Source organism: Scyliorhinus canicula, chromosome 18 (assembly GCF_902713615.1).
Source record: "Scyliorhinus canicula chromosome 18, sScyCan1.1, whole genome shotgun sequence".
NCBI lineage: Eukaryota > Metazoa > Chordata > Chondrichthyes > Carcharhiniformes > Scyliorhinidae > Scyliorhinus > Scyliorhinus canicula.
Window position 1 is genome coordinate 114,966,904 of NC_052163.1, and position 23,124 is coordinate 114,990,027.

The 23,124-nt window shown below is 44.9% G+C and overlaps 1 protein-coding gene across 2 annotated transcripts in view; it reads left to right on the forward strand.

The window, feature by feature from the left end:
* The first annotated feature begins 3,547 nt into the window (after window positions 1–3,547).
* gatad2ab (GATA zinc finger domain containing 2Ab) overlaps window positions 3,548–23,124 on the forward strand; it is a 143,578-nt gene continuing 124,001 nt past the window's right edge. The window contains exon 1 of one of the 2 annotated variants that reach the window (XM_038776341.1): window positions 3,548–4,013. The gene's annotated coding sequence lies outside the window, so the exon portion shown is untranslated. The remainder of the gene's footprint in view (window positions 4,014–23,124) is intronic. The other variant, XM_038776342.1, reaches the window with a different exon arrangement.

Genomic DNA, 23,124 nt, shown 5'->3' on the forward strand with positions numbered 1-23,124 from the left:
ATAAAATATCACCTACCTGATGGACTTTCAAGGATGTTGCCGGAATCAAACAACCACAAGATGAAAATGGGATATTTTGTAGGGGGATGAGTGTTTTGCTAAGAAAATTAACATTTCCACTGGCAGGAGGGTCAGTAATCAAAGGGCACAGATTTAAAATAATTGGCAAAAAAAATAGAGGGGAGGTGAGAATGTTTCCTTATGCAATGAATTGTGATCTGGAATGTAAATATGCTGCCTGAAAGGGCAAAAGAAGCAGATACCCTAAGCACTTTCAGAAGGAAACTGGATAGATATTTGATGAGGAACAAAAATGCAAGGGAGTGAGATTAAATTGGATAGCTCTTGCAAGAAGTTGACACAGGCATACTGGACTGAATGGCCTCCGATACTGTAATATGATCTGACAAGCGAGGATTCTGGGTGGCGGCGCAATGGTTAGCACTGCTGCCTGAGGACCCGGGTTCGATCCCGGCCCCGGGTCATTGTCCGTGTGGAGTTTGAACGTTCTCACCGTGCCTGCATGGGTTTTGGCCCCACGACCCACCCAAAGATGTGCAGGATAGATGGATTGGCCACGCTAAATTGCGCCTTAAAGAAAGATAATTGAGTACTCTTTAAATAAAAAAAACATTTTAAAAAGTGAGCATTGTGTGCAGGGAGAAACAAGTAACAATTAAGCAGAGACCCATCAACAGAACCGAAGATCAAAAATTTAGCAAATATTTGAACTGGGAGAACATGATGAAGTGAGCATTTATGCTCCAATCACCGAAGGACGTCAATCCTTTGGATGATAGAATCTGTGTGAAGGAATGGAAATAACATGAGTATGAACAGGAGTCCTGGTCTGCTCCAACAACTTATATGTATTAGCATATTTAGTATATGACACAGAGCTGCATAAGGATATATTAGGTCAGAGGACCAAAAGCTTGGTCAAAGTGGTAGGTTTTAAGTGTTGTCTTAAAGGAGAGGCGGGGAATTGTACAGGGGGTATTCCAGAGCTTGGTGCTTTGACAATTGAAGACACAATCACAAAGCTCCGCCACTAAATAATATCGTGGCTGATCTACAGCAATTTCACTTTCCTGCCCTATCCCCATGATTCCCTTTGTGCCCAAAAGTCTTAGCAATCTCATCTTAAATAAACACATTTACACCCCTTTTTGTAGAGAATCCCAAAGATTCACACCTGAGTGAAGAAATTTCTTCTCATTTCAGTTAATGGTCAACCGTCTTAAGATTGTGCTGCCTTTTTGTAGACTCTTCAGACAGGGAAAACAGTCTCACTGCATCTACCCTGTCAAGCTACTAAGCTTTTTATATGGCCTACTGAGATTATCTCAGTCTTATAAAGACTCTAAAAGAGCAAAGTTAACATAGTTAAAAGGGTGAAAAGGTGGCTCAGTGGTAGGGTCCCCATCTCTGGGTTGGACTTTGACCACAAGGGTATTAACAGGTATAGAGTTGGGCAAGAAATTGGGAGTAAAATAGACCTGATGCAGCATGGAAAATGGGTTGAATAATTCTTTGGAGCAACAGTATTCTTCCCCCTCAAAAAATATATAATGCTGCTCTTCTATTTTTAATCATTTAAATTTGTGATCACTGTGAAACATGTCATTTGCCAGCTGGTGGCTCAGTTGCTGGTTGCATTCTAGCCCGGGGTCAGAAGGGTGTGGGTTCAAGTCTCACTCCAGATATGGGGAGCACAAAAATCTAGGCTCATATTCACAGTGCTGTACTGTTAGACGAGTTGTCTTTCAGATGTAAGGTTAAATCCGAAACGCCACCTGCCCTATAAAAGAGCCCATTGCACATTTTTAAGATTAGCAAAGTCCTATCTGGTACCCTGGGTAATATTTATCTTCAACCCACATTACTAAAGTGGATTATTTGGTCATTATCATGATGCTTTGTGGGATCTTGCTGTGAGGAATGACACTGCGTTCACGCTGAAGAATGTTTTCAATCACTGGATAAACACCAAAGCACAGATAGGCAATGGTTTGGTCGAAGAGGCTGGTTTTAAAAAATGGCCTTAAAAGAGGGGATGGAGCGGAAGTGAGGTTTAGGGATGTAATTTCAGTACTGAGGGCCTTGACATTTAACGGCATAGCCACCAATGGTTGAGTAATGACAATTGGGCATGCACCAGAGGCTGGATTATGCAGAGTTTAGAGAGTTGGAAGGGAAGGGTGAGACCATGGAGGGATTTTAAAACCAGAATGAAACTTTCAAGATTGAGACTATGCTTGACTGTGGATGGGTGTAAATCAGCCAGCACAAGATTAATGGGTGAAATGGAACTGTGTAAGTTGAGATACAGGTAACAGGTTTTTGGATGGCCTCAAGTTTATGAAGGGTGCAAGGTGGGAGGCCACCCAGGCAAAGGTTGGAATAGTTTTTAAAAAGGCATGGATGAGGGTTCCTGCAGCAAATGAATGGAAGCAGGCGTGACGAGTTGGAGATGGATGATACTACTGAGAGTAGGAAATGTGGTCGGTGAATGGGACCCGAGGTTGGCAGCTTATACACAATCGTGGGAGAGGCCTGAGGAAGTCAGGTGGACTCAAAGTGTTGACTCTGTTTCTCTCCACAGATGTTGCCAGAACTGCTGAGTTTTTCCAGAATTTTTCTGTTGAAACAGAAAGAGGCCAAATGGCCCATTATAATGCCGATGAGGCTGGCCACCGCTTCATTATCTCTTGAATAGGAAATTTTAATGGAAACAATGGTGGCATCGCTGTGGACTCCATGTTGCTAATGGAAGAATTGAACTTGAGTTTACAAAAAAAAGTGCACCAAACTAAAGTTGAGAAGTTTCCAGGCATCATGTTGCAAAGCTGAATGGGTCAGGGCCCTAATTTTGGCCTGGAGTGGGTTAATGACAATGACCTCATTTTTGACCCTAATTGAGCTTCATTGCAGACCCAAAGTGAATTGTGGGAAGGAACCCTGTTTATTACTTTAAGAAACCCCACACCTGTCAGGCTGGCCCGCCTTCTGCCATTCAATCTAACTTGATAATGTTATCCCGCCCCCTACGCTCCAGGATTGGCCCTTTGGTTGCATTACGACGCGGCGATTGGTCGGGGTGGACGTCAATCAGTACCGCCTCCTGGCATTGACGAGCACGTTCGGGTGATGACTGATGTCATGAGGGGGTTGCCGGGCCCCGCCCCTTCAGGAATCTACCACTGGATGGTTGATTGGACAGTTCAAATGCCAGTCAGGTTTTCGAATGACGGCCTTCTGACGTTCACCAATAATATCCCGCCTATTCCCCACGCTGATTGGCCCGTCTTTCCACTGGTCAGAGCTGGTGTCAATCAGCCACCGCCCACGCGTGCGCCATCACGCTTGGGTGGCGCCTGCGTCGAAAGACGTGCTCCGTCCTGGAAGTTACGATTGGACAGGCTGGGCGCACGCCTCCGGATAATTGGACGGCTCCGGTGTCAGTCAGCCCTGGGACCGCCCCTCTATCAACATAGGTTGAGGCAGACCCGGAAGTCGGCCTCCATTTTAACCATTGTTACGGTGGAAGGAGGGGGAGATTCGGGTCATCGCTCATAGCAACGGAAACTGGGCAAGAAAAGAAATAAAATCGCCCTCCCCCCTCCCCTTTCAGTCCCAACTCCCCCCACCCCTTGAAATATAATTATATTTTTAATCGATTCTCTTAGAGAAAAAAAACTTTTCTTTCAAGAATAAGAGAATTACAGTGGCGCCTATGAAGCCCGAGGCCTAACTTCATTCCTGAAGCCTCGGAGTCGAGTAGGTGGGCAGGCCGTACCGGCGCGCTTCGATCCCGGCGTCCATGAGGCGCTGAAGCTGAAGGGATTTTCTCTGAAAGAAAAAGGAAGAAAATAAAGGAAACAAAACAAAAATACACATATCGCCCGGAGTTCCCCCCCCCCAATTCCTCCCTGCAACAACCTCCCCTTCCCCAAAAGCCCAAATAATCACTGGAGGGAAGAAATCAGCCAAGTAACAGGTATCAGAATAAGGTTCGAACTGATTATTTATTGCTTGTTCTGTGTTTCAAGTAACTTGGGGCAAAAATCCTACACTCTAGAGAAATGCCAATTGCATTTGGTGAATTTGACAGGGTAAATGTGGGATAGAGTTTAAGGCACAAGCCAATCCATTCCTTTTTACGATGGGGATAAACTTCCAGTTTGAAGTTACAGTAAGTTTGAAAAAGTTTTTTTTGAAAGACTAAAGTTTGTTTGAGGCCGTTAACTGTTTAAAAGTTTTGATGGTAAGTTTGTTCTGATACTTTTTTTTACAAAAAAGTTGTTTACTGTTTTGCGATTTTACTTTCCTTTCTGTTTGCCATGTCAAGCGTTGAGTTTTGCTTCACATAGTTCTAAATTGTTTAAATCAACCAGATTGGAAATATTTTCTGATTTGAGTTATGTGGAAAATGAGTTCGTTTTGGGTAATTTAATTTTTTTAAAGTGTAAATTTTCATGTTTGATCTCATGAATTGTTTGGTGACAAATTGTTGGCTTGATGGTAAAAGATTGGGATATTCTCTCCAACTCTTGGCATGTGGAAATGGAGGAAAATGCTGATCTTTCTGATTTGAGATGCTCTGGGAACTCTCAGACAAACAATGAGAGTACAATTAGTTGTGAAGGAGTGCAAGGCTTATTCGTTGGACAATGAAGTCAGCATTCAATCCTCGGCTCCAAATAATGGGAGCGAGGGGTACAATATTTACAAAAACAATATTTGTCTATGAGCTTTTTTGAGATGCTCTGAAACCAAGGTACCACAATCGCTTCAGTGACTCTGTTTTAAGGCTCATGGAACTGCTGTATTTTGTATAGAGAATGGTAAAATTGCACTGTAAGAAGGTTAACTGTGATGTGGTGTCCCATCACACGGCTTTAGTGCATTTGAGGTGTCCAAATGCCATAAAAGACCTAATTAAACCCTCTAACCACCCTTGCAGCTATACTTAAACATCCCTGTTGGGAACTTTAGGGTTGGATTTTTCATTGTATCTTTTCTGTGTGCCACTCTGCTGCAGGAAGGTGTGGTATCATCATTCAATGTTGTGGATGTTTTGAGGGTCAGCTGACAGGAAGCAAGGGTTTTACTGACGATTGTGGTATTTTATAGAGGTATGAGACCCTTGTACAGTCAAGTCTCTATGTCTGACTCTGGACCTGTGACTTGTACATTATTGGCAGCAGTAGCATGGTTATCATGCTGTGAACCTTTTTAGTTAGAAGTCTACAAGACAGTAGTTGACCTAGAGAATGAATGTTGCTTCAAATTAAACAATGGTGGTAGCTTAAGAGGGTAGTAGTGAAAAGCAACTGTCAGACTTGTGCCTAAAACAAACTTCTTACATTGAGTTCAATGGCAGCGGGAGGCGGCGCGCTGGTGGTGGGATTCTTTGCTTCCGCCGCTGCCACTGGAAACACCCACTGAAGCCACCCCACACCATCAGGAAAGCCGCGGGTGGTGGACTAGAGAATCCCGCCACCAGCGAACGGCCAGAGAATTCTGGAGAGCATCATCGCCAAATCACAAACTCCTGATTTGGAACGATGTCGTTGTTGTCAACATCACTGGATCAAAATTCTGGAACTGCTTCCTAACAGCACTGTGGGTGTACTATACCCCTGGACTACAGCGGTTCAGGGTGGTTCACTAACACCTTCTTGAAGGCAATTAGTGATGGACGATAAATGCTGGCCCAGCCAGCAACACTTCCATCCCATGAATAAGTAAGAAAAATAGTGTGACAGTAATTTCTGAGCTGGGATGAGTAGGTTCTTTGGGGGTGAAGATAGGTGTGTCAGGTGCTCGGGGAGTCCAGCGAACCATGCCCATATGGTCTGGGCATGCCCGGCACTGGAGGAGTTCTGGAAGGGGGTGGCGAGGACGGTGTCAAGGGTGGTGAGATCCAGGGTCAAGCCAAGATGGGGACTCGCGATTTTTGGGGTTGGGGTGGAGCCGGGAGTGCAGGAGGCGAAAGAGGCCGGTGTTTTGGCCTTTGCATCCCTAGTAGTCCTGCGAAGGATTTTGCTACAATGGAAGGATGCGAGGCCCCCAAGCGTGGAGACCTGGATCAATGACATGGCAGGTTTTATTAAGCTAGAGAAGGTCAAATTCGCCCTGAGAGGATCGGTGCAAGGGTTTTTTAAGTGGTGGCAACCTTCCCTCGACTTTCTGGCTCAACGATAGGGTACTGGGACAGTAGCAGCAGCAACCCCGGGGGTGGGGGGGGGGGGGGGGGGGGATGGATGATGACTATGTTTGTTTATTTAATTTAAATTTGATTTATTTAATTTTAATTTATGGTTAAGTTCTCTTGTTGGGGTGGGGGTGGTGGGATACATGTGTTGTTACGGTTTGGGGGGAGTTGCGGGTAGTATGGGGCAGTTTGTTGCATATTATTACTTGTTATATTTTTATATTTTCTGTAAAAAATTCCAATAAAAATTATTTAATAAAAAAAAGTAATTTCTGAGCTCAATGTAGAAGCTTACCTGTCCTGATGGTGTGGGGTGGCTTCAGTGGGAGTTCCCAGCGGCAGCGGCGGAAGCAAAGAATCCCACCACCAGCGTGCCGCTTCCCGCTGTCAGGAAACATGCGGCTGGGATACCAGAGAATCCCAGCCACTGTTCCCATGAACCTGCTGCCCTTTTCTTCTCGGTGGTAGGGCTCACTGGTTTGGAAGGTGTTGTGGAAGCCTTGGTGAATTGCTGCAGTGCATCTTCTAGGTGGTACACACTGCAACGTTTGGTGGAAAGAGTGAAGTTTAAGGTGAGGGGTAAGGTGCAGATCAAGCAGGCCATTATTGAACCTAGAGTGTTGTTGGAGCTGAACACACTCAGTGATTCCACCAGACTCCTGAGTCTTGCCTTGTAGATGGTTCAGAGGGTTTGGGGAGTCCGGTGATGGGTCCCTTTCTGCACAATACCCAGCTTGTGACCAGTATTTATATGGCTGGCCATATTAAATGCAATGTTCTGGCTAATTTGTAGTCCTCACTACAAAATGCATCCTCACTTTGTGGGTGAGCCTTTTAAGTTACCATGTGTATGTAAATGTCACTAAAAAGTTTAAAGGGACCGACTTGCGTTCAGGCTGTATCGGTTGCTACACCAGTACACAGCTCTCATGGAACATTGCTTGTCTAGTGCCTTTGTGTTGTAGCTTAGCTGAAGCATTATAAAATACAATTTGACACTGAGCCACACATGCCAATATATTAGTGAAGATGGCTGAAAGCTTGGTCAAAGAGTTAGCTGTCAACAGACATCTTAAAGGAGGGGAGAGAGGGTTTACAGTGAGAATCCCAGGGCTTAGGACCCAGTCAGTTCTGAGCAGTCCAGTGGTAGGCACAGCTGCCTCACGGCGCTGAGGTCCCAGGTTCGATCCCGGCTCTGGGTCACTGTCCGTGTGGAGTTTGCACATTCTCCCCGTGTCTACGTGGGTTTCTCCCCCACAACCCAAAAATGTGCAGAGTAGGTGGATTGGCCACGCTAAACTGTCCCTTAATTGGAAAAGATAATTGGGTAATCTAAATTTTTTTTTAAATTCTGAGCAGTCCAGTTAGGTGGTCAGTGGTAACCCTTGGGGTGCTAATGGGGAATTTGACAAAGGTAAATCATAGAAATTTGCGATATGGTAGGAAGGCATTTGACCTATCATGCTTGTGCTGACTGGAAAATTGTGCATCCAGCCCAGTGCAACTTTGCAGCTTGCGGGCCATAGCCATGTAATTCACGGCACTTCAAATGCATATCCAAGTACTTTTAAACGTGATGAGGGTTTTCTATCTCTATTACCCTTCCTGTGCTGTTGAACCATTTCTAGTGGAAATGGTGAGGTTCTTACTTGTTGGTGATGGGGCACATGTATGGCACGCATGTTACTTGTCACTTATCAGCCCAAGCCTGAATGTTGTCCAGTCCTTGCTGCATGCAGGCTGCTTCGGTGTCTTGAAGAGTCACGGATCGTACTGAACATTGTGTAATCATCAGTTAACGTTCCCACTTGTGACCTTGAGGTGGAGAGAAGGTCATTGATGAAGGTAGTTGAGCTGAAGACACTCCTGTGAGAAACTCCTACAACAATGTCCTGGCTCTGAGATGATTGCTCCTAAACAGCCACACTATCATCTTTTGTGCTAGGTATGACTCCAGCCAGTGGAACATTTTATCTGGTTCCACTGAATTAAATTTTGCTAGAGCTCCTTGACGCCAACCTCAATATACTGCTGTTTTGATGTCTAGGGCAATTCTTGTGATATTACCTCTGGAATTCAGACCTTTTTGTCCAAATTTGAACCAAGGCTTAACGAGGTCTGGCAGCAATCAAACTGAGCATTGGTGATTAAGATATTGGTGAGCAACTTGATAGCACTGTTGATGATGCATTCCAACACTTTGGAAATTGGCTGGATTGGATATGCCCTGCTTTTTGTTGACGAGATATACCTCATTACCTCAGGTAGATGCCAGTCATAGCTGTACTGGAACAGCTAGCGTGGAGGTGTAGCTAGTTCTGTAGCACAAATCTTCAGCATTACAGCTAAGATGTTGGGGTGGATAGCCTTTATTGTATCCAATATGCATGGTGTAGATCAGATATATAATGTGGAGTTCATTGGATTAGCTGACGACTGACATTACTGATGCTGGGGACTTTGGGAGGATGCCACATTGAATCACTCATTAGGAACTCTGGTGAAGATTGTAGATGATTCTTGCACTTACTGGGCCATTATTTAGAATGGGGATATTCATGGAGCCTCCTCCCTAGTTGTTTAATTGTCCTCCACCATGTACAACAGGATGTGGCAAATGGGTCTCTTTGATTTTAGGAACTACCCAAGCAGCTGTTCTTCCTTGACTTAACTGTTGTTTACTACACCCACCAAATCTATACATGTGATGTTTTAGATTAATGTGAAAGCAGGTTTGAGTTTATAGAATTATCCTTTTTCTTCTGAGGTATGTCCAGAACCCATCATTAAAATCTCTGGGTGGTTTCAATTGAACTCTTAAGCTGTGGTACCAAGCAGTCCTTACTGTTGTTTAAAATGGCATGTGTATGTCAAACACTGCTGTCTAGGTAGCGTGGAGATGTTTACATGGAATTTTCCCTATCCTGAATCTTATGTGATCTCCCCTTGGTCTGCAGTATAATTTGTTCATCCACCTGTGTGTTTTGTATTGTCAGCAATATTGTCACTGCATTAATTTGTGTGTTATGAAACATTGAACTCTATTTTTGGCCTGGGTTGTCAAGCCTGATGTTGGTATGCTCATGTCCATCCTCATGGTAGAGCCTGTAACCCAGGGGTGGGCAAACTTTTCCGTGCAAGGGCCACATTCAGAAATTCACAATTCACAAAGGGCCGCATAGTATATTAAGTAAAATAATTACTTCACCCGGTTATGATTCTGGGCGCCTCATATAGAACATAGAACAGTACAGCACAGAACAGGCCCTTCGGCCCTCGACGTTGTGCCGAGCAATGATCACCCTACTCAAGTCGACGTATCCACCCTATACCAGTAAGTAACCCAACAGCCCCCCCCCATTAACCTTAAAAAAAAATTTAAAAAAAAAAAAAAAAAAATTTTTTTAAAAAAATTTTTATTTTTTTTTTAATGACTTGGTGGGCCGCAGAAATACCTTTGGCGGGCCGCATGCGGCCCGCGGGCCGTAGTTTGCCCACCCCTGCTGTAACCAATTCGGGTATTTGTTCTCTCCTGCAAGTCTGAGCAGAGATGGCTTCAAATAAAGCAGCAGCTCACAGTGCTGATGGACTGTCCAGATTCTAAGTCAGGCATTGAGGCCAGTAACTGTGTGCCTCACCATCTTCTCGCCTCTTTCTCTTCCTTATCATTCAACTCCTTTGAAGACTAAATACAATGTTGAATCTGGTCAGCGGTTGAAAGCAGTGAAAGTGGTCAGTTTGTTAGTGGATGAGGCTGATCTTATCTTGCATTCCTCAGATGCTGCCATCAGTACATCAGCTTTCCTTTAACTTTATTCATGTATGTATGGATGGATATTTTATGAGTCCCTAATATTATTTCTCTCCTCAAACCTGCCAACCTTCCCAGCACCAATTTGTGACCTGAAAGCATTGTATTGGGATGCATTTTCACTCGCTGGCATTTCCGCTGAAAGAGATCAGAGATGAGCCTGATGCTGCTCTCAACTTCTGTATTTTTAGAACTTGGTGAGTAAATGGGTACCATAGCTGATTAACCCCTCCACCCAGCCTGGGAGAACTGAAACTAGTTTCAGGTGCTGTTCTGGGGCGCGGCAAGCAAACTTGACACCTACCTAGAGAGCCGGAAATCAACTTCTGATCTGGCTTGTGTGAGTCACTTTTACTTCAAGTGAGTCTTGGAGACATTCTTAGTTCTGCAGTATTTTAAAAAATATGTGATAAGATGATGGTAGAGAAGAAAGTACTTGTGGTTTGGCTTTCATTAACTCGGTGTGTCTTTGACCTGGAAAGCACCTGAAGCAGTCCAAAAGTGGGTCTGAGATTGGATTTGTGGATGCCTTTGGCAATTTAGAAATGGACAGATATTCGGTGGCGCAGTGGTCAGCACTGCTATCTCACGGCGCCGAGGTTCCAGGTTTGATCCCGGCTCTGGGTCACTGTCCGTGTGGAGTTTGCACATTCTCCCCGTGTTTGCGTGGGTTTCACCCCCACAATGTGTGCAGCGTAGGTGGATTGGCCACGCTAAATTGCTCCTTAATTGTAAAAAATGAATTGGGTACTCGAAATTTTAAAAAAAGACATGGGAAAATATTTACAAGAAAGAGCAGGTTGGATTTTAGGGTTAGATGTTGCACTTGGGACATTTCCTTATATTAAAAGTGCAGTGCAAATATAAGGGTTATGTGGCTAATTTTGCCACTTCAGATAAGATGCTTGACTGTTCCGACGGGCGCACGGAAAGGTTGCTGGTTAAGATCCAGTTTTAGTTACTACTGGCCTGTGTGATTAGTTGATCTGACTTGAGGATGCACAATAGCCACTGTGTTAGGGAGCCAAACTCTGTTACCTGTCCTACTCCTGAGACTATTCAGTGTCTTCTGCCAGGAAGGAAGTGGGTGGGTACGTGGTTAGGACACAGTCAGTCTCTGCTGTGATCAGTTATCCTAGTGACTAGCTGGTGGAATTGAGGCTCTATATCTAGAAGAGAAGGATTAAAAACTGGAACTCTAAGCTTCCATGTTGATGTTTCAAATCGATCTTGCCAGTAAATATAAAACTAACATGTCCTACATATGTATGCTGCTCTGTGGTTACTGCCTGTTTATGCTTAAAATTGCTGATCCTCGGGAGAATATAGTTCACTAATGTCCTTTAGGGAAGAGGAAAATCTTCTGGTCTTGCCTACATGTGACTCCAGACCCGTAGCAATGTGGTTTATTCTTAACTGAAATGGCCTCGTAAGCCACTCCGTTCAAGGGCAGTTATGGATGGGTAACAAATGCTGACCTTGTCAGCGATGCCCGCATCTCATGAAGAAACAAAGAAAAGCATTGAATAACTGTTTTAAACAGGCATAGTGATTATGTATTTGCGGCAGCAGGTTACTGCAGCTGATTTGTTGTTGCTGGTTTCTTTCTTATCAAAGATGGCTGTTTGTTGTGTACATGGAGTAATCTGTTGTCTGTTCTAATGTGACTGTGCAGCCCGGTTGTAGACCTTCATAGTGCAGGGTAGGAGTGAATTGCCTGATTTTTTTTTTGTTGGGCTTGGTCCCAAGGTAGTTGTTTTGCAAATTTTTCTCCCAATCCATGATGGACAAACCACATTTCTCTGAGATTCAACTTCAAGGAATCCTTGAACTTTAATCCTGGCCTACCTCACAGACAGTATCCAAGTTTAAGTTTTGGATATATCGTTAGAACCATAGAATTCCTACAGAGCAAAATAATGCCATTCGCCCCATTGAGTGTGCAACGGCCCTCTGTAAGAGCACCCTACCTCCCGTCCTATCCCTGTAATCCATAACCTACCAAAACTGTATTTCTTTGGGCTGTAGCAGGAAACTGGAGGAAACCCACGCAGACATGGGGAAAGTGTAAACTTCACACATACAGTAACCCAAGGCTGGAATTAAACCTAGGTCCCTGTTGAAATGAGGCTGCAGTGCTAACCACTGTGCCACCCCATGTTGCATCTAGTTCATGGTTCATGTGTTTTAAAAATAACTTCTAAATGGGGTAAATGCAATTTAAACAAGCTTGGCATCCATTGCTTGTAAAAGGTTGGTGTTCTGTTGGCTTAAGCAGTTAACAAGCAGAAAGGTAAGATCATACAGCAGGTGGACTTACTTGGGTAAAGAGCTGAAGATGTGATGTCAGTGCAGTTCAGTTATATTTTTGTTTTTGAGTTAGAACTAACTTAATTGAAAAGAATTATAAATCCTGAAGGGTTGCAAAATCAATTAATTATCATCAGATCAAAGAATGAATTTTAAATGAGGGAATCTTAGCCTAAAAGTTTTTTTGAGGACATCTCAGAGAATGCCAAGTTGTCATGGAGGTGGGTGGAGCTTAGGGACGTTCTTTGGTTTTGGTTTTTATTGGAGTTGCTGTTAGTTGCAGGTTGGACCTGGTGTAGGTGGTTTGTAGTTCATTGACAGAAGGTATCCCAAGTAAATGACAGTAGGTCTACATGGCAAGCAGAAAAATAACTAACTCCATCATTAGTTTGAATTTTCAAGAGAACAAGCTGAAAGATTGCTAGTTTGAAATTTGTGGAAGAATCAACAGTGGTCCTCAAGTTTTGTGACAAAAGAAAACATCCAGCAGATTGCTTGAAAGTATTCAGAAGGCAACCAGAAAAAGGAATTGAGGCATCCACAGTCAAGTGGTAGGAGATCATAGAATCTACAGTGCAGAAGGAGGCCATTCGGCCCATCAAGTCTGCACCAGCCCTTGGAAAGAGCACTCCACTTAAGCCCACATCTCCACCCTATCCCTGTAACCCAAAAACCCCACCTTACCTTTTTGGACACTAAGGGCAATATAGCATGGCCAATCCACCTAACCTGCACATCTTTGGACTGTGGGAGGAAACCGGAGCACCCGGAGGAAACCCACGCAGACATGGGGAGAACGTGCAGACTCCACACAGACGGGGAATTACCCAGCAGGGAATCGAACCTGGGACTCTGGCTCTGTGAAGCAAATGTGCTAACCACTGCGCTACCGTGCTATGAAAGCCATACATCCAAGAATAGCTGGAGCTGAGGAGAATTAGTAGTTAGCAGAGGACTGTGACATACTTTTGTGTAGCTTCGACGTAAGTAAGCCCCAAGATATCAAGTATAAGAGGATTCTTGGGGTGTAAGAAATAAAGTTTATAAATATACGTAGTTATAACAAATTCTTCAAATTCAGATATTTCCACTTTGTGAAGTACCTCAAATGTTGGGAACGCCCATTTGATGCCCATGATATTCTAAATGCATCTCATGTGGAACCTGCCCAATTGCTTAATATGTCTGGAGTGGATTGTCCGTGTCGCAGGCATATAGGAGGATAGGTATAAGCCACAGCTTTGCACAAGCAAGTTTTTGTTGTACAGCTGATAGGAGCGTTGTTTCTGATGCCAGCCCAACAACAACCACTTGTATTTATACAGCATCATTAATGAAGTAAAGCATCCAAGGTGCATCACATACAGAGAGGATGTGTCCCTGGCAAGAAAGCCCAGGACCAGGAGTTAATGAGGAGTTGGCTATTTAGAACTGAGATGAGAAATTTCTTCACCCAGGAGGGTCACTTAAGTTCACAGCGGAGCGTGACAGATTTTTAGAAGGGGGTCAAGGATGTGGGGATAGGCATGGTGGCGCAGTGGTTAGCACTGCTGCATCGCGGCGCTGAGGACCCGGGTTTGATCGCAGCCCCAGGTCACTGTCCGTGTGGCGTTTGCACATTCTCCCGGTGTCTGCGTTGGTGTCTCCCCCACAACCCAAAGATGTGCAGGGTAGGTGGATTGGCCATGCTAAATTGCCCCTTAATTGGAATTTTAAAAAAAGATAGTGGGGATAGGGTGACAAAAGTGGATTGAAGTAGAAGACCAGCCCTGTTCCAACGCAGCATGGCAATTTCTCTTTAAACCACTGAGTTCACATGTTTTAGTTAAATTCATGTTGTTGAGCTGAGACCTTGCTGCTTACAGCAGGAGGGATAGTTGCCATGAGTTTGCTTATCTGATGCTTTCCATAAAAGCAACACCAAAAATCTGTTATCATTGCCTCATTGCGAATCGCATTCGTATCTGTAACATCCTCGGCCGGTTCATGCTTTTAAAAAGGGTAGGTGCTGAGAAAATATTTCTTTCGAGCTGGGGAGTCTGCAACATGGTATAAAGGGTAGGCCCATTTAGGATTCTGACAGACTTCTTCACTCAAAGGCTTGTGAACCTTTGGAATTCTCGAAACCAGAGAGCAGTGGATGCTCAGTGTTTGAGTAAATTCAAGACGGAGTGCTTAGATTTTTGGGTAATAAAATTGAGATATGGGAATAGTTCAGGATGGTAGAGTTGAGGTAGAAGATCAGACATGATCTTATTGAACGGCAGAGGAGGCTCAAGGGTTAAATGCCCCACCCCAGAATGAGCATATGATCATGGCTGATACGTTATTGCAATATTCATGGTGCTGTATTTTTGAAGATGCTGACTTTCGGATGAAATGTTAAAACGAACACGAGGTCTACATGTTCATGCGTATGTAACATTTCTATTTGAACTGGAGAGCAGGGGGTCCCTTGGGTATCCCAACCATCACGCAGTCCCCTCTACTCACCAGCACCATGTGAAACAGATTAACTGGCCATTAACTAAATTTATGTTTGTTGAACTGGCTGCACAAAAATTGGTTGCCATGTTTGCCTAAATAATGAGCAATTACACTTCAAAACGAATGTGTAGGCTGCAAGGAGCTTTAGAATGTGCTGAGGATGTAGAAGGTGCTTTATGAATGCAGGTGGCTTTATTGATATGCAACAGAAGGGAAATTAAAGACAATTGTTTGCAGTTGCACTGTTAAAATAAGTGAATGTGCAAGTTAATTTGGGTTATTCCTTCAGTTCCGTGTAAAACTCAGTGGCTGCAGTCTCTCAGCAGTCATGTTGTCCAACACATTAGACCTCCAATGCTCGTGAAGGCTTTGTCCCTTTTGAGAACTAAAATGGCTGCCTGGGAACTCCAACTCTGCTGTTGTGACTGTCCTATCTGTGTGCTTTTCTCTGCTTCGTGCTGTTGAGTCAGAGGGGAAATTCCAACCCTCGGCTAGTAATTCTCTGCTCACTTGGCTTGGAGGTCAGTTTCACGGTGGCCTTGACCTGCTTCCAAAATCTAATTTCCAGGTAACAAAATTTAGAAAATGTGTTGGGTGAACACCACAGGTTTTGGAATTTATTTATTTTTTACAGATGCCGTGAAAAAGAAGCAATCCCTTCTCTGCCACAGAGACCCTCTTCACGAAATCTAACCTCACTGAAGTAGTCAGGCTTTCCCAATATGGCAGGCTGCCAATCGTGATGCAATATCTAATTGACGGGAAAGGGAAATTGGCACTGGTTTCCACACCCTTTCTGGCTCAGGGTGACTGGTCATGGATCATCCAGCCCCCTCAGCCAGAAACTGGGAATAGGGAATGTGCAGAATGTAAAATTTAACCACACTTTCTAATCACCACAAGCAAGGAAATGCTCAGTTATGATTTCAGAGTAGCCAGGAGCTGTTGCAAGATTTTTGGAGATTAATATCCATTTGTGAATTTGTACCCTGGTTGCTGCAATACAGAACTTAATTACATATAATTTGCAAAACAAGTGGCCGTTTGGCCCAGCGGGTCCATATTTTGTACATGGTCGTGCTGCACACCAGCATCCTCTTGCCCTATTTCATCCAAAACTAACTACATGCCCTTCTATTTCTTTTTATTTATCTATCTTTCCCTTGAATGTATCTAATTTTCACCTGAACTACTCTTTATGGTAGCAGGTTGCACACTCATAGAATTCCTACAGCGCAGAAGGAGACCATTTGGCCCATCGAGTCTGCACCAATCCACTCCGTCCTATACCCGGAACGTAACCTGTACATCACTGGACACTAAGGGGCAATTTATCATGGCCAAACCACCTAATCTGCGCATCTTTAGACTGTGGGAGGAAACCGGAGCACCCGAAGGAAACCCACGCACACACGGAGAGAAAGTGCAAACTCCACTCAGTCACCCGAGGCTAGAATTGAACCCATGTCGCTGGCGCTGTGAGGAAGCAATGCTAAGCACTGTGCTGCTCCACTCTAAGCACTCTCTGGGTACAATTCCTCTTGAATTCCTTTGATTTTCCTCCTGAATTCCTTATTGGACGCATGATTGACAATCTCATATTTATGGCCTCTAGTTTTGGATTTCACCTGCAAGTGGAAACATCCTTCCACTTCTACCCTGTCAAACCCCTTCAGAATTATTTTAATGACCTATGTCAAATTATCCTAGTCTATTTAGTCTATTCTGATAGTTATACCCTCTCTGTTCTGGTATCATCCTTGTAAGTCATTTTGAAACTTCTCCAGTCCCTCTTTTGTTTTTTTGCTGAAAAATGGAGACCAAATTTGTGCATGGTGCATTACAAGTGTGGTGTAATCAAGGCTATTAAACTGGAGTCTAACATCAATGGCTGTGTTTCTACCACCTAACCTCCATTTAAGGGTTATGGTGTTCGGGCCGGAAAGTGGAGCTGAGTCCACAAAAGATCAACCATGATCTAATTGAATGGCGGAGCAGGCTCGAGGGGCCAGATGGCCTACTCCTGCTCCTAGTTCTTATGTTCTTATGTTCTTACAACGGTCCTCAGCTGAATTTTAGCTTTTGAATTGTTGCATGGGTTGAAACCCTTTGAACCCAATATTGGTAAACTTTGCCAGTGCGGCAGTCCATGGCGGCAGCAGATCGCCACAATTGCCATAGGATTAACTTTAGGAATCAGAAAAGAACATATTTGGAACGGGTTGCTCCAGCTTTCAACCAGCTTTCTGGAGTGACTTCTTTGCAATTTCCCTTCTAGCTTTGTAATTGGGTGCCTGTTGGTCTCCACGACAAAGTAAGGAGTCCAAAGTTGCAGCCAGTGAGATTGGAACTCTATATATTCTTTAGATATGTTTTTAGTTCCATAAATATTTGGCTATTTGCAGTAACTGAGGCCAATGGAGAGAAGATTAGCACGTTTGCAAGAATCTTCTTGGCTCATGTGGTAAACTTTCAGATGGGATTATATTATCGACAATGGGACACAGTCTGGATTGGTTGGCAGGATTGTTGAGCTCTGTAGCTTTAAACAATAGGTTATGGTGGATTTACATGTTAAATACAGTTCGGTTTTGGGGGGTGTATTTTCCAATTCATAAAGTAGGTGCCACCAGTCAGGAAATTGGATTGATGACAAGTTGATTGCTTTTATTTCTAGTTGTGGGGGTAGGGATGTATTGTATCCCAAAGAGCCCCAAAATATGATTCTTTTGAAGAATCTTCCGGCTATTTTTCTTTATCTGGGAGATTTAGCAGCTGTAAATAGGCTTTTCAGGGACTTTTGTGGCAATGACTATGGTACACGACCATTATCCCAACAGCTGCAATAGTGACTCAATAGGATTGTCGCATGAGAATTCCCTCCCCATTTCATATTGGAAGAACAAGAGGATGCTCGATAGGTTTGGCTTCTCCTCCCAGTGTACCTCGGGACATCTCTTAATTGGCAACTGAACCACTGGATTAAGAAAAATAATGAGAGCAAATGCTGAAAAATGTTTAGGTGGGACAGCATATATAGTGAGGGGGGGAAAAAGTTAAACATTTCACTTTGATATTTAATTACTGAATTAAAAGTGCTCCCTGTATCTTCCCGTTGTCCTCGACAGAAAGGAGACTGCAGTGCCTTATGAAGATTCCGGGCATCATGATGAAACACGCGTGCCGGTTTTCCAACTGTGCAGGGTGATCCTTTCAGTTTCGTTGTCAAACAGTGTTGCGTGAGAGAGCCAGTTAGTACTGCATGTGCTGATTCATCCCAAGTCTTGGCCCCTCCTCTTTGACAGAGGCACACTATTTGGTTGTTTAATGCACCAATGAGTGTCTTCAGAGTGGTGACCTTGTTGCAGAGATTGTGATGTGTGCATTGAGCAAGTGTTGATCTGCCATTCATCTGCGACCCTGTTGCTGAGCCCTGCTTCAAGCCCAAGGATTTACCTGACAGTAATCGTAAAGGCACTGTTGAGATGTGTACGTCTCTGCCTTGTGGTTTTCTCCAACCATCTGAAAGTCAGTTGGTGCTGGAAGAGAGATTCTGTTCCACTCTACAATTCCAAGTCACTATGGCAATGGTCGAAAAACATCTATGGGCAAAACACAACCATTCTTGGAACTTCTGGCAGGCTGGTGTTCATGGAGAGCTTCAGTGTTGCAACAAAAATTGTGTTAGGTTCTACCTGGGATGAGTGGATTGTTCCAGCTGCTTTCTTCCATACACTCAAGCCCTCCATCCACCAGTTTGAGCATAAGCTGCCCTACCTCCCCCCAGTTTTCTCCACTGCACCTACTTTGTTATGTGTAGTACCCAGGACACTTATTGCAGATCTCTAAATATATGAGCTGCTATTTGTCTGCGATCGTAAAATGTCTTTATTGCTCAATCTGCAAGCTATGTGACTCTTCCTGTGGTATGCTTAGAGGAAGGGCAGGTTTCAATGGTGGTACTTTTGCATAGGGTCCACGGCTGTCTTTCATAATAATAATCTTTATTGTCACCAGCAGGCTTACATTAACACTGCAATGAATTACTGTGAAAAGCCCCTCATTTGGCATGTCAGCCACGACTCTCACCAACGTTTACAGATGCACCATTGAAAGCATTCTTTCTGGTTGTATCACAGCTTGGTATAGAGTCTACTCTGCCCAAGACCGCAGGAAACTACAAAAGGTCGTGAATGTCGCCCAGCAAACCAGCCTCCCATCCATTGACTCTACCAAAATTCCCGCTGTCTCAGAAAGGCAACCAGCATAATTAAGGACCCCATGCACCCCAGACATACTCTCTTCCACCTCCTTCCGTCAGGAAAAAGATACCAAAGTTTGAGGTACCAATTGACTCAAGAACAGCTTCTTCCCTGCTGCCATCAGACTTTTGAATGGACCTACCTCGTATTAAGTTGATCTTTTCTCTACACCCCAGCTATGACTGTAACATTACATTCTGTAGTCTCTCCTTCCTTCCCGATGTACGGTATGCATTGTTTGTACAGCATGCAAGAAACAATACTTTTCACTGTGTACTAATACATGTGACAATAATAAATCAAATCAAAAAAGTTCAAATCCTGCCACTGCAAATGGCGAAATTTGAATTCAATAAAAAGTCTGGAAATAAAAACCCATGTGGTTCACTAATGTCCTTAGGGAAGGAAATTTACCGTCCTTACCTGGTCTGGCCTACATGTGACTCCAGATCGACAGCAACATGGTTGACTCTTAACTGCCCCCCCTCAAGGGCAATTAGGGATGGGCAATAAATGCTGGTCCAGCCAGCGACGCCCATGTCCCATGAACGAATAAAAAATGAAGTAAGATGCAGTAGTGCTCAAATGTCAATGTGCAGTTTAAAGTCTATGCAGGAAATAATCATAGAATGACACAGCCCAGAAGGAGATCATTCCATCCATTCTGCCTGTGCTGGCTCTTTGATAGAACTAACTGATCCATCCCAATCTCTTGCTCTTTCCCATAAACAAGTAATGTTTTTCCTTTCAGTACTTATTCAAGAAAGTCTTGCATTTACATAGTACCTTTCACAACGTCGGGACATTCCAAAGCCAATGAAGTGAAGTCACTGTTGGAAATGACATAGCATAAGATATAGCAGCAGAATTAGGCCATTCAGCCCATTGAATCTGTTCCGCCACTGGCTGATGTGTTTCTCATCCCAATTCTCCTGCCTTCTCACAATAACCCGATCCACTTATTAATCAAGAACCTATCTACCTCTGCCTTAAAGACATTCAGTGACTTTGCCTCCACAGCCTTCTGCAGCAATGAGTTCCACAGATTCACCACCCTCTAGCTGAAGAAATTCTTCCTCATTTCAGTTTTAAAGGATCGTCCCTTCAGTCTGAGGCTGTGCTCTCGTGTTCTAGTTTTTCCTACAATTGGAAACATCCTCTCCACATCCACTTCGTTAAGCCTCTCCATATCCTATAAGTTTCAGTGAAACCGCCCCCCCTCCCCCCCTTTCTTTGTGTTACAAGCCTTGCCTCCAGTAACATCGCACAAATGGGCAACCTTCATTGCCGGTGCTCTTCATACCTGGAAGAGTCAGCTCACTGCATGACAGGCATGTGGTTCTTGCACCATCCAATTGGAAGATGGACAAATGTGAAATTTGAGAGAATCGTTATTTTGAGCTGTTCTTTTTTTTAGACAGTTCAAGTTGAGAATGAGAGTCTTGGATGTGTGCACATAGGTGTGTGTTGTGTTTCTCTTTAAGAGCCTGTGCAAACAATGTCGTTAGTTTTGGATTTCAATTCAAAATCTGTGTCTCCGCCTCTGTTTCCAGTGTGCAATCTACATTAACCTTGCTGTGCTATTGAACTGCGTCCAGTGGATTACTTGCAGTCTGTCTCAAATTGCCTTCCACCTCCATCTCCTCCACTTTTTTCAACAAATGTTTATAAAACCTGTTTTTTGAATACCCATTCGGATGAGGGCTTTGTGCCCGTGCACTCTAAAGTCGTTGTTGGATAACCCCTTTTGGTGGAAATGGCTGACTCTGGGTAAAGGGGTGTGGGAGGCCCCCAAATCGGATGGTCACCTGGAATGTAAGGGGGTTGGGTGGCCCAGTGAAACCGCTGTTGGTTTTTGTTCACCTGAAAATGGTTGAGTGCTGATCTGGTGTTTTTGTGGAAGACTCATTTGTGGGTAAGGGGCCAGACCAGGTTGTGGAAGGGCTGGGTGAGCCAGGTATTTCATTTGGGCTTCGATGGTAGGGCCCGGGGAGACGGGGCTGTTTTAATTAATAAATGGGTTCCAATTTTAGCCAGCAAGATTATGGTGGATCCTAGTGGTGGATACATGATGGTCAGTGGGTCTTTGGTGGTCCTGGCCAATGTCTGCGCGCCAAACTGGGGTATACAGGTTTGTTGGGTTGTTGGCCTCCATTCCTGACTTGGAGTTGCATCAACTAATCTGGGGGATGGGGTTGCATCATCTAGTTTTTTTTCGGGAGGGGAAACAGAGAGATCTGAAGTTGGATCAATCTAGGCCCAGATTGCTGGCTCCATCAGGGATAGCAACGGTGTTGTTGGCTTTTATGGAGCAGTTGGGGGATTTTTACAGAGATGAGTGACGGCTGTGAGCGATGTTCTCGGGGCCAGCTCATTGTACTCATATTGTGGGCAACACGGTAGCATGGTGGTTAGCATAAACGCTTCACAGCTTCAGGGTCCCAGGTTCGATTCCCGGCTGGGTCACTGTCTGTGCGGAGTCTGCACGTCCTCCCCGTGTGTGCGTGGGTTTCCTCCGGGTGCTCTGGTTTCCTCCCACAGTCCAAAGATGTGCGGGTTAGGTGGATTGGCCATGCTAAATTGCCCGTAGTGTCCTAAAAAGTAAGGTTAAGGGGGGGTTGTTGTTGGGTTACGGGTATAGGGTGGATACGTGGGTTTGAGTAGGGTGATCATTGTTCGGCACAACATTGAGGGCCGAAGGGCCTGTTCTGTGCTGTACTGTTCTATTCTATGATATATTCTGGTTGTGTCACAAGTTAAAGAGTCAGAGAGAGTCCTTTGGCCTAGCTTGTCCATGCTGCCCGGTTTCTATCACTGAGCTAGTCCCACTTACCTGCATTTGGCCCATATCCCTCTATACCCACCCTGCCCATGTAACTAACTCTTTTTTAAAGGAAAAAAATTGTACCCGCCTCTACCACTGCCTCTGGCAGCTCATTCCAGATGCTCACCACTCTTCTGATCAGCTGAAGTTGATAAGCTTCTGGGTCTCCTTCTTTAACACCATTTCAGAGATTTTTAAAAAAAAATTTTGAGTACCCAATTAATTTTTTCCAATTAAGGGGCAATTTAGCGTGGCCAATCCACCTACCCTGCACGTCTTTGGGTTGTAGAGCGAAACCCGCGCAAACACGGGGAGAATGTGCAAACTCCACACGGACGGTGACCCAGAGCCGGGATCGAACCTCGGACCTCGGCGCCGTGAGGCAACAGGGCTAACCCACTGCGCCACCGTGCTGCCCCATTTCAGAGATTCTTAACATTGAACTGGAGCCTTGTCCGCAGGTGGCCATTTTTGGGGTATTAGACTCACCGGTGCGACAGACGGGGGCGAAGGCGGATGTCCTCGCCTTGCCTTGTTCATAAACAGGAGGCAGTTCAGCTTGGGTGAAGTTCTCCTACTCTGCCCCGTGCCTCAGCCCCCCCCCCCCCCCCCCCCGTGCCTCAGCGCCCCCCCCCCGTGCCTCAGCCCCCCCCCCGTGCCTCAGTCCCCCCCCGTGCCTCAGTCCCCCCCGTGCCTCAGCCCCCCCCGTGCCTCAGCCCCCCCCCCGTGCCTCAGCCCCCCCCTCCCGTGCCTCAGCCCCCCCCCTCCCGTGCCTCAGCCCCCCCCTCCCGTGCCTCAGCCCCCCCCTCCCGTGCCTCAGCCCCCCCCTCCCGTGCCTCAGCCCCCCCCTCCCGTGCCTCAGCCCCGCCCTCCCGTGCCTCAGCCCCCCCCTCCCGTGCCTCAGCCCCCCCCTCCCGTGCCTCAGCCCCCCCCCGGTGCCTCAGCTAGGTTGGGTCATCTCATGTAATTTTTACATTTGGAGAAGGTCAAGGGGGTCGGTGGAGGGGTTCTACCTGAGTTGGCAGCCATGCATTCCCTTTTTCAAAGAGTTATCACTCAGTTGTTAAGGAGGGTTTTAGTTTATTATTGGGGAGTAGGTTTGGGCATGTTCTTAACTGTTGAATGTGTTATATTTATACTGTAACGAAGCATCCATTTTATATTCTACGTTATAAAGGAAAACGTTTTCAATAAAAAATAATTTTTAAAA